Source organism: Sinocyclocheilus rhinocerous, unplaced genomic scaffold (genome assembly GCF_001515625.1).
Source record: "Sinocyclocheilus rhinocerous isolate Xijiao unplaced genomic scaffold, SAMN03320098_v1.1 scaffold1506, whole genome shotgun sequence".
Lineage (NCBI taxonomy): Eukaryota > Metazoa > Chordata > Actinopteri > Cypriniformes > Cyprinidae > Sinocyclocheilus > Sinocyclocheilus rhinocerous.
The window spans coordinates 80,250-95,629 of NW_015658506.1; the positions used below are offsets into that span (position 1 = coordinate 80,250).

Sequence of the window (15,380 nt, forward strand, 5' to 3'; positions counted from 1 at the left end):
AGCTCACGTCTCTGTCTCCTCAGCGCCATCACAAGCCCCTACTGGCAACTCCTAACCATTTGAGAGACCTCTCGAGCTGTCTTAAAGGAGTAAGATTGATTCTTAGCTGTAAGAAATTTGATAACTTGTTTTTATATTTAAGTTTGAAAGTAGGAGTAAATTTAATGAATTGTCAGCACTTAAGACTAAAATGGCACTTTGAGAAGCTTGATAAATAAGGCCCTGGTCTGCATATCAAGTGTCTCGTTATGCAATGCATATTGTAATATGTATTCAAATTGTCTGTTGCACACTTTTTAGTTAGTTAGTCATGATGAAAATATTACAAAAGATCCTTCACAATGTATTTCTTCCTCAATATCATATATATATATACAGTATATAACTGTTCTGTATGAATGTATAACTGTATAAATGTTCAGACTATGAAAATTTGCACAGTGATTGATGAGAAGAACATGCTGTGTTTGCAAGTAAAGCAAATTTTAAGTAAAATTAATGTTTATATAAGTATACAGAATAAAATACAGATATTCATTATAAAGTGTTTAGCATAATAATATAGACAAAACAATAAGTAAAATTCAGTTCAATTCATATAAAGTTTCATATCAAGTTTGTATAGTGCTTTTCATGATGCATAGTTCCAAAGCAGCTTTACAGAAAATGCTAATGATAGCTAATATGGATAGATGAAATATTTTGAATGGAAGATTTAAATCTAACACTTCAATTTAAGAGCAGTTAATATGGTGTCAGCATCATCTAAACAAATACTCCAGCTAAACATTTTACTTCCCACCAAGAATAAAAAGTCACCTCTTGTCCAGTGGGAGAGTAATAGAACAAACACAGCAGCGCTACTGTACCTGTATGGCGCGTGACGTACAACTTACCTCAGCACTGCTCTTACCTTGGAAACGTGGGAATTGTTTTACAGCATTTTTTATCAAACTCAGTTAAGACCCAAACAGATAAGATTACTCAGAAACAGTTCTGCATTTTGCGTCTCAGATATGGAACGTTGCATTACTCATTTTCCTCAGAACACATGGTTGTATAGTTGGTAATACTGTATGTTAACAGCTACCTGTGTAAATAGTTTGTCTGCAATTACCATTCTGTCTGCAATGTTCACAGCATCTGATATTCAGATTAATAGCTGCCAGTACATTTTAAGTAGCCTACATAACCGTTAAAAAGTGAATCACTCCACCTTAGTCTGTGTAAAATATTAGGTAGTCATTTCTGTGTTGACAGTTGTGGTGTATATATTTATTTTTTTTATTTCATATAAATATACATACTATATCAATCACAGCCATTTTCTGGAAGGGAGGAAGTGCATCCTCAAAAAAAAACGGATGAGAAAAAAAATCCACAATACACAAACATGAAACAACGTAAGTATTACTAAATAACATTAAATATTTAATGACATAAAAATTTGTATAAATAACATATATGTATATTTGTATATATATAGGTATATTTAAAGTGACACTGTCCAACAGTGACACCAGTGGTTAAAGTTGCCTCCCTGAAAAGTTTTAATAGACCAAAAGCGTGCTGTGGCTTTACATGTTTCCTGTGTGTGTTGTGCCCCTGTCTGCTGTGTACCTTGTTTGTCTCCATAGTTTAACTTAATTAGTTGCCATAACTCAGTGGCGTAGAAAGAATTTTATTTTTGGCTGGTCCTGGGCAAAAGTGAGCGGGCACTCATTTATAAAACTCTCTGTAGATTTCATCCTAAAAGTGTACGTATGCAAAAAAGCTAGATTTTGCGTACGCACAAAAGTTTTCAGATTTATAAAACCATGCGTATGCCAGAACCTGTGCAAAAATCCCTTTATAAATCCCAGTCAGGGAAAGATTGTGCGCACATGCATCTCCACCCCGTCTCCTCCCTGAAATCAAGTCAAGTCAAGTCACCTTTATTTATATAGCGCTTTTAACAATACAGATTGTGTCAAAGCAACTGAACAGCTACCAATACCCCGTTTACCCCGTTGCTTCCCAGATAGCAAGAGCGTTAAAATCACCATATATGGAGCTTACAATGTCTAGTTTTACTATGCATAAACTCATCTGCATATCATTTCCATGCACATGCCCATCCACGTGACACCATGTTTAACACCGTCAAAGGAAATATGAGATACTGACTTTAAATGCCATTTGTGCCATACACAATATTTTAAGCTAAAAATCATCCAGTATCCTTTTTATGTTTTAGAATAAATATATCAAAATAAAAACAAAACTGTTTAAAATAGTTCTCAGATAAATATTTTAGAATATAGTGGATCTCATTCTTTTCCACTGGCCAAATAGTATTTCAATTGTTTTAAACAATTAAAATCAAATTTAATTTATGCAGTTTTGCTGATAAGGTGAACATATTTTAGCTATTTTTAGCCTATATTTATTGCAATGTAAATAGAATTGTCTGGCTCAGCACGTCACTGACAAAGTAGCCTTTTTACAAAAAGAAACATGCAAATTACCATTTTCTTCAAGTTGTATCCTTCAAATACAGTGGTATTTTTCATAATGTTGTGGAGATGCCTTAACACGACATCAACACCTCCGTGCAGCTGTGGTTGTTCAGTAAAAGTTATTATCATTGGACCTATTCAAACCGGACAATGGACCATTCGACAACCGAATATAGAGTGTCTGCCATAATATCGAAGTAAGTGCATTGCAGACTATGAGAAAATATTTTTACAGAACAATGATCAGTTTAGTTTAAAGATGAATTATTGTGCACCTATAGCACTCTTCGCTGTCATTGAAACATAGCATGCCACAGGAAAATTTATCAAGCGCATCCACTATAAATATGTCTAAATTCATAGAATTTTTGTTTAATTTCTGTGCAATGACTTTATGTAATTTCAGTGCTTATCTCCATTAATGAGAGTGGAATATTTAATATAAATGTGTATATCGAAATGAAAACAGAGTCTAAAATCGTTGTTTACTTCATTACTTTTCTCACTCCAGGAAAAAGAGTGCATACGCATGGTCCAGAATGTCCGTACAGTGCGTACATATTTGCAGCAAGTTTTTGTATAAATCCCGATGTGTGCGTGGAAAATTGCGTGCGCAATTAATATGCCCATTTTGTGTGTACGCAACGTTTATAAACGAGACCCCTGCATATTATTTCCATGCATATTTCATACAATATCTATGACACCATGTTTAACGCAGTTAAAAAAAACAATACATTAGGAAAATTTGAGATACGAACTATAAATGCCTTTTGTGACATTACATTGCTATTCAGTGTCCTTGAAAATACATTTCAGAGAAAGTGTTCAGAGTTGTTCTCATTCTTTTCCACTGGCCAGATAATATTTTAAATTGTTTTACACAAATCAAATTTATGCAATTTTGCCTATAAGGCAAACATATATTTTAGGATGTTTATATATTTTAATGGAAAGAGATAGGCCTCTTTTTTTTTCTTCTTTTTTTTTTGCTGTGTAAATAACTGTCTGACACCACGTCAATAACAAAACACTTAAAAAGAAAATGTGCATATCTTACAGTTTCCTTCAAATTCTATCTTTTAAATACAATGCTGTTTGACACAAAATTGAGAAGAGCACGAAAGGGGTTATCATTAGGCTACTATCTGTCTGTGCACGACACCTGTGTGCAGAAGTTCTACAGTTCTGTCATCGGACTTGTTCAAACCAATGGACTGTTCAATCAATGAGCGCTGGCCTACTTGGCCGTGACAGGACAGGCAGAGAGCTCACAGGCTGACACCAACACAGGACTGAGCTCTGGGGCTCGAGTGAGCTTTGGAGTGGATTCATTGACTGGAGCAAGCTCTGGAGCAGACTCATGGACTGGAGGGGGCTCCAGAGTGGATTCATGGACTGGAGCGGGCTCTGGAGGAGTAACAGAGCAGTGTGTAGCCCAAACACACAAGATGGCTGCCGCCATTGCAGGGAGCACTTAGGATAGGGGAACAGCCTCTGTGTCAGCCAATGATGAACGGGGAACTAATCAACAAAAGGCAAAAGCCAAAAACTCACAGAGCGATCCCGAGGACCATTGCGGATGAGTTTGGTTTTTAATGGTTCATTCGGTCCATAACAGAAAAAAATCAGCATAGTCCAGGAGATCAGAGTGATATGAAATGCTCAAAAACTCCTGGATGTGGTCCTTGAGGAAAGTGTTCCCTGACAAAGGTGAACTAACCTCAATGCTGGGTCCATAATTGGCCTGTATTGCTGAATAAAGCCACTGAGTCTGGGTGTGGTGAAGTCTTCTGTAACAGACGAGCATTGCAACGGAGATGGGGATCCAAATGCAGGCTTCATTAAAATAGGCAGGGTCAAACACCAGCAAACAACAGTATCCAGGGCAAGACAAAAGGGTAAACCACAAAAACGGGTAATGGTCAGGGCAGGCAGCAAATGATCAAAAACCAGAAGAACAGTCCAAAATAAAAATAAAAGCAAGGCAGGAACAAGACAAGGCAAAGCAAGGCAAGATATACAAGGAAAAACGCTCCGTAGTGTCCACAGTGGCAAAACAAGACTTCACAATGAGAGTGTGTTTGTGTGCAGCTTTTATAGTCCATTGATGGGAAATAGGTGTAATTAGTTCCTAGAATAGGGATTGTGGGAAATGGAGTCCGGGAGGATATAGAGATGGAGACCTCTGGTGGTGAGCAGGAGGAATGACAGAGACCGGATTCATAACAGTTTTCTTTTGTTTTGTCGCAACTGAATAACATAACTGTGCATAATGTAAACCCCTGGGAGATGCAGGTGTTTGTAATTACCTGTATTATTTTAATAAAAAGTCAGTTAAGTCAGTCAAATCTATATAAAGATTTTAAAATAAAGTATTTTTCAGATTATAATTTTAATAGTATTTTCACGCCATGACTGCGAAAGCAGGAACATTTATGACATAGCCATGTGCACTTACAAGAGCATCTGATTCTGGTGTTTAATGCTGAGCAGGACTCTAGCCTTGAAGCCTCAGAAGGACTGACCTAGCAAGGATGATCCTCACTAGGATGCGTCCTTCCATTTGAGAAACACCCACAAACAAGCAGCAACTAGTGTTTTCCAATTCATCAACAAATGAATCTTGTGAGCCACTCCTTTTAATGAATTTCATTTCATTCATTTCATCTGTTGAGGCAAAGTCACATGAGTTTACATACTGACAATAGCAATTATTAAGTAACCTTGGAATTTAACTACATAATGTTAAATGACACCAGCGCCCGTATTTATCAAGCCTCTGAGAATTACTCTCAAGAATGCTGCTAAGAATTGACTTAAGTGTAAAAAAAATATTGGCTCAAAGCTGCGCTTAAAAGTTAGTTATCAAGCATCTCAGTCGTAATTTAAGCGAAGTGTAGGACTAAATCTTAAGTGTCAGTCTTAGAGTTTATTCACTACACTTTGCTGTGCCACAAACGGGATTTTGGATGACGAAATACACATGGACCAATAACTGAATAGATTTCCTTATTTAAGAATATTCTCAGACATCACAACCTTTAATATAGGGTTGTGCCGGTAGATGATAGTATCGTGTATCGACGAAAGCCAGAGATATCGGCTGTTGCTGATTTTTTTGCGGTTGCAGTGACCTCGGAATGAGAGAGAAACAGACTAATATTAGCGTAAATGCCATTCTTCTAACGATGTAGCAAGTACATCGGGTGTTATGGGAAGTGTTCCCGGTGGCCTTTAATCTAGATTTAAACTGACAGAGTGTGTCTGCCTCCCGAACAATGATAGGTAGGTTATTCCAGAGTTTAGGCGCTAAATAGGAAAAGGATCTGCGGAGCGCAGTTAATTTTTATATTCTAGGTATTATCAAATTGCGAGAGTTTTGAGAACACAGCGGACATGGAGGACTATAATGTAATAAGTAGGGGTGTGGACTCGAGTCACTTGACTCGAGACTTGACTCGGACTCGAGTCCCAAATTTGATGACTTGCGACTCGACTCTAGTCTATTCAAAAGAATGTTGTGGTCAATAGTGTCTTTGCAGCGCTAAGATCCAATAGCACTAATATATGAAACATAAAATAAGCAAATAGGGTTTGAACATTATGGCCTATACAGAGAGATACATTTACATTTACAGTTAGTCATTTAGCAGACGCTTTTATCCAAAGCGACTTACAAATGAGGACAATAAAAGCAGTCAAAACAAACAAAAGAGCAACAACATATAAGTGCAAATGACAAGTCTCGGTTGGCTGGCCGCAGTACAACAGAAAAGGGAGATTCGAGATTGGTCTGTAATTAACTAGTTCTCTTTTAAACATTCGTTCGGTATCTCACTATGGGAATCGCCTCGGGCGTGACCAATCCTGGAAGCACCAATTACACCACATCTGTCAGTTGACAGACCAATCACGATAGTGATGCGGGAGTCCCGCCTCCCTATATATATCACTGCATAACGGTCCCTACCTCATTCTCGTTCTCTTCCCCGTGAAGATCTTTTGGAAGCTAAATTCTAGGTTGACCTCTGTTCAGGATTAGCTGATTAACTGTTCTTAGATGAGCCGTCAAGGTACGTCGCCGAACGCAGATTTTTCTGAGAGCGGGTGTTTTTCACTGTCACTGGACAAATGAGCGAATTAACGTGTTACAATGAATTCTCTGGTCTGTCTTTTTTCTAAGCGACACGTTGTGGTGAGCTTAGCGGCTTGATAAAGAATGGACACGACTATTAGTTCCGCAAGCAGGACCACGACGGGGAAAGCGCCCTCTGAGAAATACTGAAAACATTGTTATAAATTGAAGCAACACCTCCCCCTTTACCTTTTGGACGTGGCTCATGTTTATAACAGTAATCTTGGGGGGTAGACTCATTTAAAATAATGTAATCATCAGGTTTTAGCCAGGTTGCTGTCAAACAGAGCACATCTAGGTTATGATCAGTGATCATATCATTTACAAAAAGTGCTTTCGTAGAAAGGGACCTGATATTCAATAAGCCAAGCTTTATCATTTGTTTATCCATATTACATCTTTTTTTATTTGTTGAACATCAATTAAATTGTTACTCTTAATTTGGTTTGGACGTTTTTTGTATTTTCTAGTTCGGGGAACAGACACAATCTCTATAGTGTGATATCTAGGTGAAAGAGTCTCTATGTGCTGAGAATTAACTGATTTCTGTGACGTGAGGCGGCTAGCAGACGGTTGGTTTAGCCAGTCTGTCTGTTTCCTGACCTGGGCCCCAGTTAGTCAAGTACAAACTATAAGACTATGTGCCATATTTTCAATTCAATTCACTTCAAGTTTATTTGTATAGCGCTTTTCACGATACAAATCGTTGCAAAGCAACTTTACAGCAAAATAAGTTTCTACAATATTTAGTAGTAGCTTATCAGAGGTGACTGTCAGTTAATGTACATATGGCAGAAATGTACGGAAAAATCAATTAAAGACGTCAGTGTCTGACATCGTGCTTGCAAGTTCACACACCTCTTTAATGTTATTTTTAGTGATCTCCGACTGGCGAAGTCGAATATCATTAGCGCCAGCGTGAATAGCAATCTTACCGAATTTATGTTTAGCATTAGCCAGCACTTTTAAATTTGCCAAGATGTCAGGCGCTCTGGCTCCCGGTAAACATTGGACTATGGTGGCTGGTGTCTCTATTTTCACGTTCCATACAATAAAATCTCCAATAACTAGAGCACTTTGATCAGGTTTCTCAGTGGGTGCGTCACTGAGTGGGGAGAACCTGTTTAATGTTTTGATCGGAACGGAAGAGCGGTGTTTTGACCCGTGACTATGCTGCCTCACAGTCACCCTGCTGAAGAGGCATTGTAACCGGAACCGAACAATGTACAGGACTCCCTGAGCTAGTCGCATCCAAAGCCGTATCCGAGTCCTCACATTCTTACTGTCTTCAATTAAAGTTTGGATGCGTGTCTCTAATTCTGAAATCTTCTCTGTCAGCCTAACTATTTCCCTGCATTTATCACATGTGAATCCCTCGTCGCCGACAGAGAGAGCCAGGAAGCAGGAATAACACTGTCCAACAGCGACACCCGCTGGTCAACACATAATTGCATTGTCTGTTTACTTTCTGTAGTATCTGTACACTGTGTAAATAAGGGGTAAGAGATTTATTCATGATACAGTGTAGGTAGCTTCACTGATTTTAACGGGAGTGTTTTAAAAGAGCATATAATGCTCGCGCTTGACTGAAGTCAGTTATGATGTTCTTTGGTAATGTAAATATTCTTTGCTCGTTTCTGTTTGAATAACTGAGGAAATGTAACTGTTTATTAACTGCTCGTCTTCAAACATTTCAAGAACATTATTCCTCTCCTGAAAGATTAGCTCACGTCTCTGTCTCCTCAGCGCCATCACAAGCCCCTACTGGCAACTCCTAACCACTTGAGAGACCTTTCGAGCCATCTTAAATAACTGGGAGAGTAAGATTGATTCTTAGCTTTAAGAAATTTGATAACTTGTTTTTATATTTAAGTTTGAAAGTAGGAGTAAATTTAATGAATTCTCAGCACTTAAGACTCAAATGGTACTTTGAGAAGCTTGATAAATAAGGGCCGTGATCTGCATATCAAGTGTATCGTTATGCAATGCATATTGTAATATGTATTCAAATTGTCTGTTGCACACTTTTTAGTTAGTTAGTCATGATGAAAATATTACAAGAGATCCTTCACAATGTATTTCTTCCTCAAAATCATATATATATAACTGTTCTGTATGAATGTATAACTGTATAAATGTTCAGTCAGACTATGAAAATTTGCACAGTGATTGATGAGAAGAACATGCTGTGTTTGCAAGTAAAGCAAATTTTAAGTAAAATTAATGTTTATATTAGTATACAGAATAAAAATACAGATATTCATTATTCTACATAAATTAAATAAAGTGTTTAGCATAATAATACAGACAAACCAATAAGTAAAATTCAGTTCAATTCATATAAAGTTTCATATCAAGTTTGTATAGTGCTTTTCATGATGTATAGTTCCAAAGCAGCTTTACAGAAAATGCTAATGATAGCTAATATGGATAGATGAAATATTTTGAATGGAAGATTTAAATCTAACACTTCAATTTAAGAGCAGTTAATATGGTGTCAGCATCATCTAAACAAATACTCCAGCTAAACATTTTACTTCCCACCAAGAATAAAAAGTCACCTCTTGTCCAGTGGGAGAGTAATAGAACAAACACAGCAGCGCTACTGTACCTGTATGGCGCGTGACGTACAACTTACCTCAGCACTGCTCTTACCTTGGAAACGTGGGAATTGTTTTACAGCATTTTTTATCAAACTCAGTTAAGACCCAAACAGATAAGATTACTCAGAAACAGTTCTGCATTTTGCGTCTCAGATATGGTACGTTGCATTACTCATTTTCCTCAGAACACATGGTTGTATAGTTGGTAATACTGTATATCAACAGCTACCTGTGTAAATAGTTTGTCTACAATTACCATTCTGTCTGCAATGTTCACAGCATCTGATATTCAGATTAATAGCTGCCAGTACATTTTAAGTAGCCTACATAACCGTTAAAAAGTGAATCACTCCACCTTAGTCTGTGTAAAATATTAGGTTCTCATTTCTGTGTTGACAGTAGTGGTGTATATATTTTATTTATTTATTTCATATAAATATACATACTATATCAATCACAGCCATTTTCTGGAAGGGAGGAAGTGCATCCTCAAAAAAACGGATGAGAAAAAAAATCCACAATACACAAACATGAAACAACGTAAGTATTACTAAATAACATTAAATATTTAATGACATAAAAATTTGTATAAATAACATGTATATTTAAAGTGCCACTGTCCAACAGTGACACCAGTGGTTAAAGTTGCCTCCCTGAAAAGTTTTAACAGACCGAAAGCGTGCTGTGGCTTTACATGTTTCCTGTGTGTGTTCTGCCCCTGTCTGCTGTGTACCTTGTTTGTCTCCATAGTTTAACTTAATTAGTTGCCATAGCTCAGTGGCATAGACAGAAATAGATTTTTGGCTGGTCCTGGGCAAAAGTGACTCATTTATAAAACTCTCCGTAGATTTCATCCTAAAAGTGTACGTATGCACAAAAGCTAGATTTTGCATACGCACAAAAGTTTGCAGATTTATAAAACCATGCGTATGCCAGAACCTGTGCAAAAATCCCTTTATAAATCCCAGTCAGGGAAAGATTGTGCGCACGTGCATCTCCACCCCGTCTCCTCCCTGAAATCATCATATATGGAGCTTACAACGCCTAGTTTTACTGTGCATAACCTCATCTGCATATCATTTCCATGCATATTCCCATCCACGTGACACCATGTTTAACACCGTCAAAGGAAATATGAGATGCGGACTTTAAATGCCATTTGTGCCATACACAATTTTTTAAGCTAAAAATCATCCAGTATCCTTTTTATGATTTAGAATAAATATATCAAAATAAAAACAAAACTGTTTAAAATAGTTCTCAGATAAATATTTTAGAATATAGTGGATCTCATTCTTTTCCACTGGCCAAATAGTATTTCAATTGTTTTGAACAATTCAAATCAAATTTAATTTATGCAGTTTTGTTGATAAGGTGAACATCTTTTAGCTATTTTTAGCCTATATTTATTGCAGTGTAAATACAATTGTCTGACTCGGCGCATCACTGATGAAGTATTTTAAAATGGAAACGTGCAAATCTTACCATTTTCTTCACGTCATTGATCATTGTTCTCACTAAAAATATTTTCTGATAATCTGCAGTTTAGTTTAAAGATGAACTATTGTGCACCTATAGCACTCTTTGCTGTCATTAAAACATAGCATGCCACAGGACAATTGATAAAGCGCATCCACTATAAATATGTCTAAATTCATAGAATTTTTGTTTAATTTCTCACTCCAGGAAAAAGAGTGCATACGCATGGTCCAGAATGTCCGTACGGTGCGTACATATTTGGGGCAAGTTTATTTTGTATAAATCCCGTTATGTGCGTGGAAAATTGCGTACGCAATTAATATGCCCATTTTGTGTGTACGCAATGTTTATAAATGAGACCCCTGCTTATTATTTCCATGCATATTTCATCCAATATCCATGACACCATGTTTAACGCAGTTAAAAAAACAATACGTTAAGAAAATTTGAGATACAAACTATAAATGCCTTTTGTGACATTACATTGCTATTCAGTGTCCTTGAAAATACATTTCAGAGAAAGTGTTCAGAGTTGTTCTCATTCTTTTCCACTGGCCAGATAATATTTTAAATTGTTTTACACAAATCAAATTTATGCAATTTTGCCTATAAGGCAAACATATATTTTAGGATGTTTATATATTTTAATGGAAAGAGATAGGCCTTATTTATTTATTTTATTTTTTTGCTGTGTAAATAACTGTCTGTCATCGCGTCAATAACAAAACATTTAGTGAAAGTGAAGTGACATGTGGCCAATTTTTAGTGTGGTCATTTAAAGGGGTCATATGATGCGATTTCAAGTTTTCCTTTCTCTTTGGAGTGTTACAAGCTCTTGGTGCATAAAGAAGATCTGTAAAGTTGCAAAGACTAAAGTCTCAAATCCAAAGAGATATTCTTTATAAAAGTTAAGAGTCAACCACGTCTACCTAAAACGCCTCGTTCTAACACACCGCCACATGTCTACGTCACTATGTGGAAATATTAGCATAATGCTGCCCAAATGTGCACGCAAAGAAAGAAGCGTGGTTTCAGGAACAGCGGTAGTGTTGATGCAGCATGTCGGGGAGACACTGCATTTCAGTACGAAAGCAAAAGCACTTTATTTGGCCTTCCGGAAGTAGATGCAATTAGGAATCATTGGTTAAGATTTATTTACAACAGAACAGCACAACCCAGATGGCCAAACCAGTTGAGAAGCACTGGTGTCTGTACAGTGCACACATTTACGCCTAGTTAGTTTTTTATAAATCCCAATATGTGCATGGAAAATTGCACACACACATTTCAATGCCAATTGTGTGCGTACGTAGCATTTATACATCAGGGGTCTCATTTATAAACATTGCGTACACACAAAATGGCCATAGAAGTATGCATTCACATATCGGGGTTTATAAAAAAATTTACTTGGGGTAAATATGTACACACCGTACGGACATTCTAGACCATGTGTACAAACTCGTTTTCCTGGAGTGAGAAAAGTAATGAAGTAAACAACGATTTTAAACGTTGTTTTCATTTCGATATACACATTTACATTAAATATTCCACTCTCATTAATGGAGCACTGAAATTACATAAAGTCATTATGCAGAAATTAAACTAAAATTATATACATTTTGACATATTTATAGTGGATGCGCTTGATCACTTTTCCTGTGGCATGTAGGTGTCATCAATGTTTTAATGAAAGGGAGGAGTGCTATAGGTGCACAATAATTCATCTTTAAACTAATCCGCAGATCTCATGTTATGAGAAAATATTTTTAGCGAGAACAATGATCAATGATGCACACTTACTTCGATATTATGGCAGAGACTCTATATTCGGTTGTCGAATGGTCCATTGTCCGGTTTGAATAGGTCCAATGATAATAACTTTTACTGTACAACCACAGCTGCACGGAGGTGTTGATGTCGTGTGAAGGCATCTCCACAACATTATGAAAAATACCACTGTATTTGAAGGATACAACTTGAAGAAAATGGTAATTTGTACGTTTCCTTTTTAAAATACTTTGTCAGTGACGGGCCGAGTCAGACAATTGTATTTACACTGCAATAAATATAGGCCTATCTGTTTCCACTATAAATAGCTAAAAGATGTTCACCTTATCAGCAAAACTGAGAGGCGGGGCATAGAGGACCTACAATAATGTACAGTATTTGAAAAAATAATGTGTTTTTTGAAAATTAAAGCATGTCAACATATTCTGTTACACCAAATACACAAAATAATTATCTTTAAAATAGCATCATATGACCCCTTTAAAAAGAAAATGTGCATATCTTACAGTTTCCTTCAAATTCTATCTTTTAAATACAATGCTGTTTGACACAAAATTGAGAAGAGCACGAAAGGGGTTATCATTAGGCTACTATCTGTCTGTGCGTGACACCTGTGTGCAGAGGTTCTACAGTTCTGTCATCGGACTTGTTCAAACCAATGGACTGTTCAATCAATGAGCGCGTCCTTATTTCTGTCATTATGGTCTATGTTCCAACGCCATGAGATGAAGTCAAGTTCGCATCAATGATCATTATTCGTGCAAAAATATTTTCTCAGAACATGAGTTTTGCTATTTAGAACACTTAAAGCGGAATTGTCATGCGCCAAGCAATCCTCGATGTGATTAAAACATTAAAACACAGCATACCACAGGAAAATTGTTCGAAAGCGGCACATCCACTACAAATGTCTATTTAAATTCATATAAAAATGTTGTAATTTCTGGATAATGATTTCATGAATTTCAGTACTTAACTCTATTAATGAGAGTATCACATTTAATCGAAGTGTGTATATCAAATGTAAAACAGACTTTAAAATAATTCTGTTTACTTCATTATTTAATTTACTTCATTAAGTAAAAGAGTGCATATGCATGGTCTAGAGCAGTGTTTCTCAACTGGTGGGTCGCAAGATCGTTCTGAGTGGGTCGCGGAGTGTACAGTCAGAGAAACAACAAAAAACGTCATTCTAAATGTTTTTCTGATGCGAGACTTTTATTTTGAAAGATGTGCGTGAAAGCTGTTGATACTTTTTTTTTTTTTTTCCAGGGCCACAGTATTCGGGCTTATGGGATCGATATGAAGGCCAACGGTGTGGGGATTTGGGCTTAACCTACACTGATCTTGCACACTAACTCACAAGCTACAAGCTCTGGGACTCAGACAAGATGAATGACACGAGGGCAGAATTATCAAGTGAACCTCTAAACGTTCAAAGTTTCTGTGAGGAATCAGGGATGTCATGTAGATGAAATCTGATTTGAAAAACTGTGTTGTATTAGTGTAAATTGTACAAAAACAAGACTCAAAATTCTAGCACTGTCCAAGAATCACAAAACCAAGATGATTTACATAGGATTTCCATGGCCCAGAGAAAAGCAAATATTGTTTTTACATAATTCTGAATTGCATTTAGAAAAACAGAAAAACATGTTGCTTACCAGGAGGTCCTTGGAGTTTGGCTTTCTTAACTGAAAAAAAAAAAAAAAGTAAAAAATGGTCAGAACAACAAAATAATTACATTGTTGTTTCATGCTAAGAGCTACATATTGTACATTGGCACAAGTCTACGTAAAAAAACATTAAAATGATAGTCCATCCAAAACTGAAAATGCTGTCATAATTTACTCATCTCTTGTCTTTCAAACATGTATGAGTTACAGAACACAAAAGAAGTTATTTTGAAGAATGATGTTAACAGTTTTGGTGAACTCTGACTTCCAAAAAAAAATTTACACTGAGACATTTCTCAAAATATCTTATTTTGTGTTCCTCAGAAGTAAGTCACACAGGTTTGGAATGACATGAGAATGAATAAATAACCGAATTTACATTTTTCATTTTATAATTTAACCCTCCAGAGAAAATAATTTATTATTTTTAATTTATTATATTTACTTTACAACTCCAGTGCATTCTGTGTGTGGATTTAAACTGTATTTCCAAGCAAAAAATAAAAATAAATAAAAAAACAACACCCCCTAAACTATGATTTCACTCCATGTGTTCCGAAGACAATGTTCACATCTTGATTTGATACATGTTTTCTAATGTGATCTAATACAGTGTTTCTCAACTGGTGGGTTCGCAAGACCGTTCTGAGTGGGTCATGGAGTGTACACTCAAACAACTTCGACAACAAAAAAAAACGTTTTTCTGTTTTTTGAAAGACATGCATGAAAGCTGTTGACGCTTCTGTCAGATGCAGTTTAAGTAAAGAGTACCTGAGAAAAACATGCTGTCCCGATTCAATATCTGCGGTCAGATGAGATGTCAGGCTTAATGTCAGTCTCATTATTCTATCATTATTTTTGTAACTTGTTATGAAAAAAAAGTCTCTCACCTCAGAAAAATTAACTTTCCTGTCCTGTCAGACATTATACTGTGCTTGTAGCACACACTCTTCAATTGCACATGCAAATGCGGTGGCGCACGCTGTATATCATTTCACTTAAGCGCAAAAGAAACTACGAGTGAAATAAAAGTAAGGTACCAATAAATCGCATAACTGGTACTTTGTGTGTTAGCTGGGAAGGATTTGCATGAAGGTAAGAACATTTTTTAAACAAATTTTATATATATATATATATATATATATATATATCAAACATAAAGAGGATCACCACATGTTGTTCAGGAGGGTTTCAA

General features: G+C 36.3%; 1 long non-coding RNA gene across 1 annotated transcript in view; it reads right to left on the reverse strand.

The window, feature by feature from the left end:
* LOC107722242 (uncharacterized) overlaps window positions 1–15,380 on the reverse strand; it is a 19,048-nt gene that overhangs the window by 1,158 nt on the left and 2,510 nt on the right. The window contains exons 2-3 of the long non-coding RNA XR_001637788.1: window positions 7,123–7,125; window positions 2,588–2,597 (exon numbers count right to left, since the gene is read on the reverse strand). This is a non-coding gene — a long non-coding RNA (uncharacterized LOC107722242). The remainder of the gene's footprint in view (window positions 1–2,587; window positions 2,598–7,122; window positions 7,126–15,380) is intronic.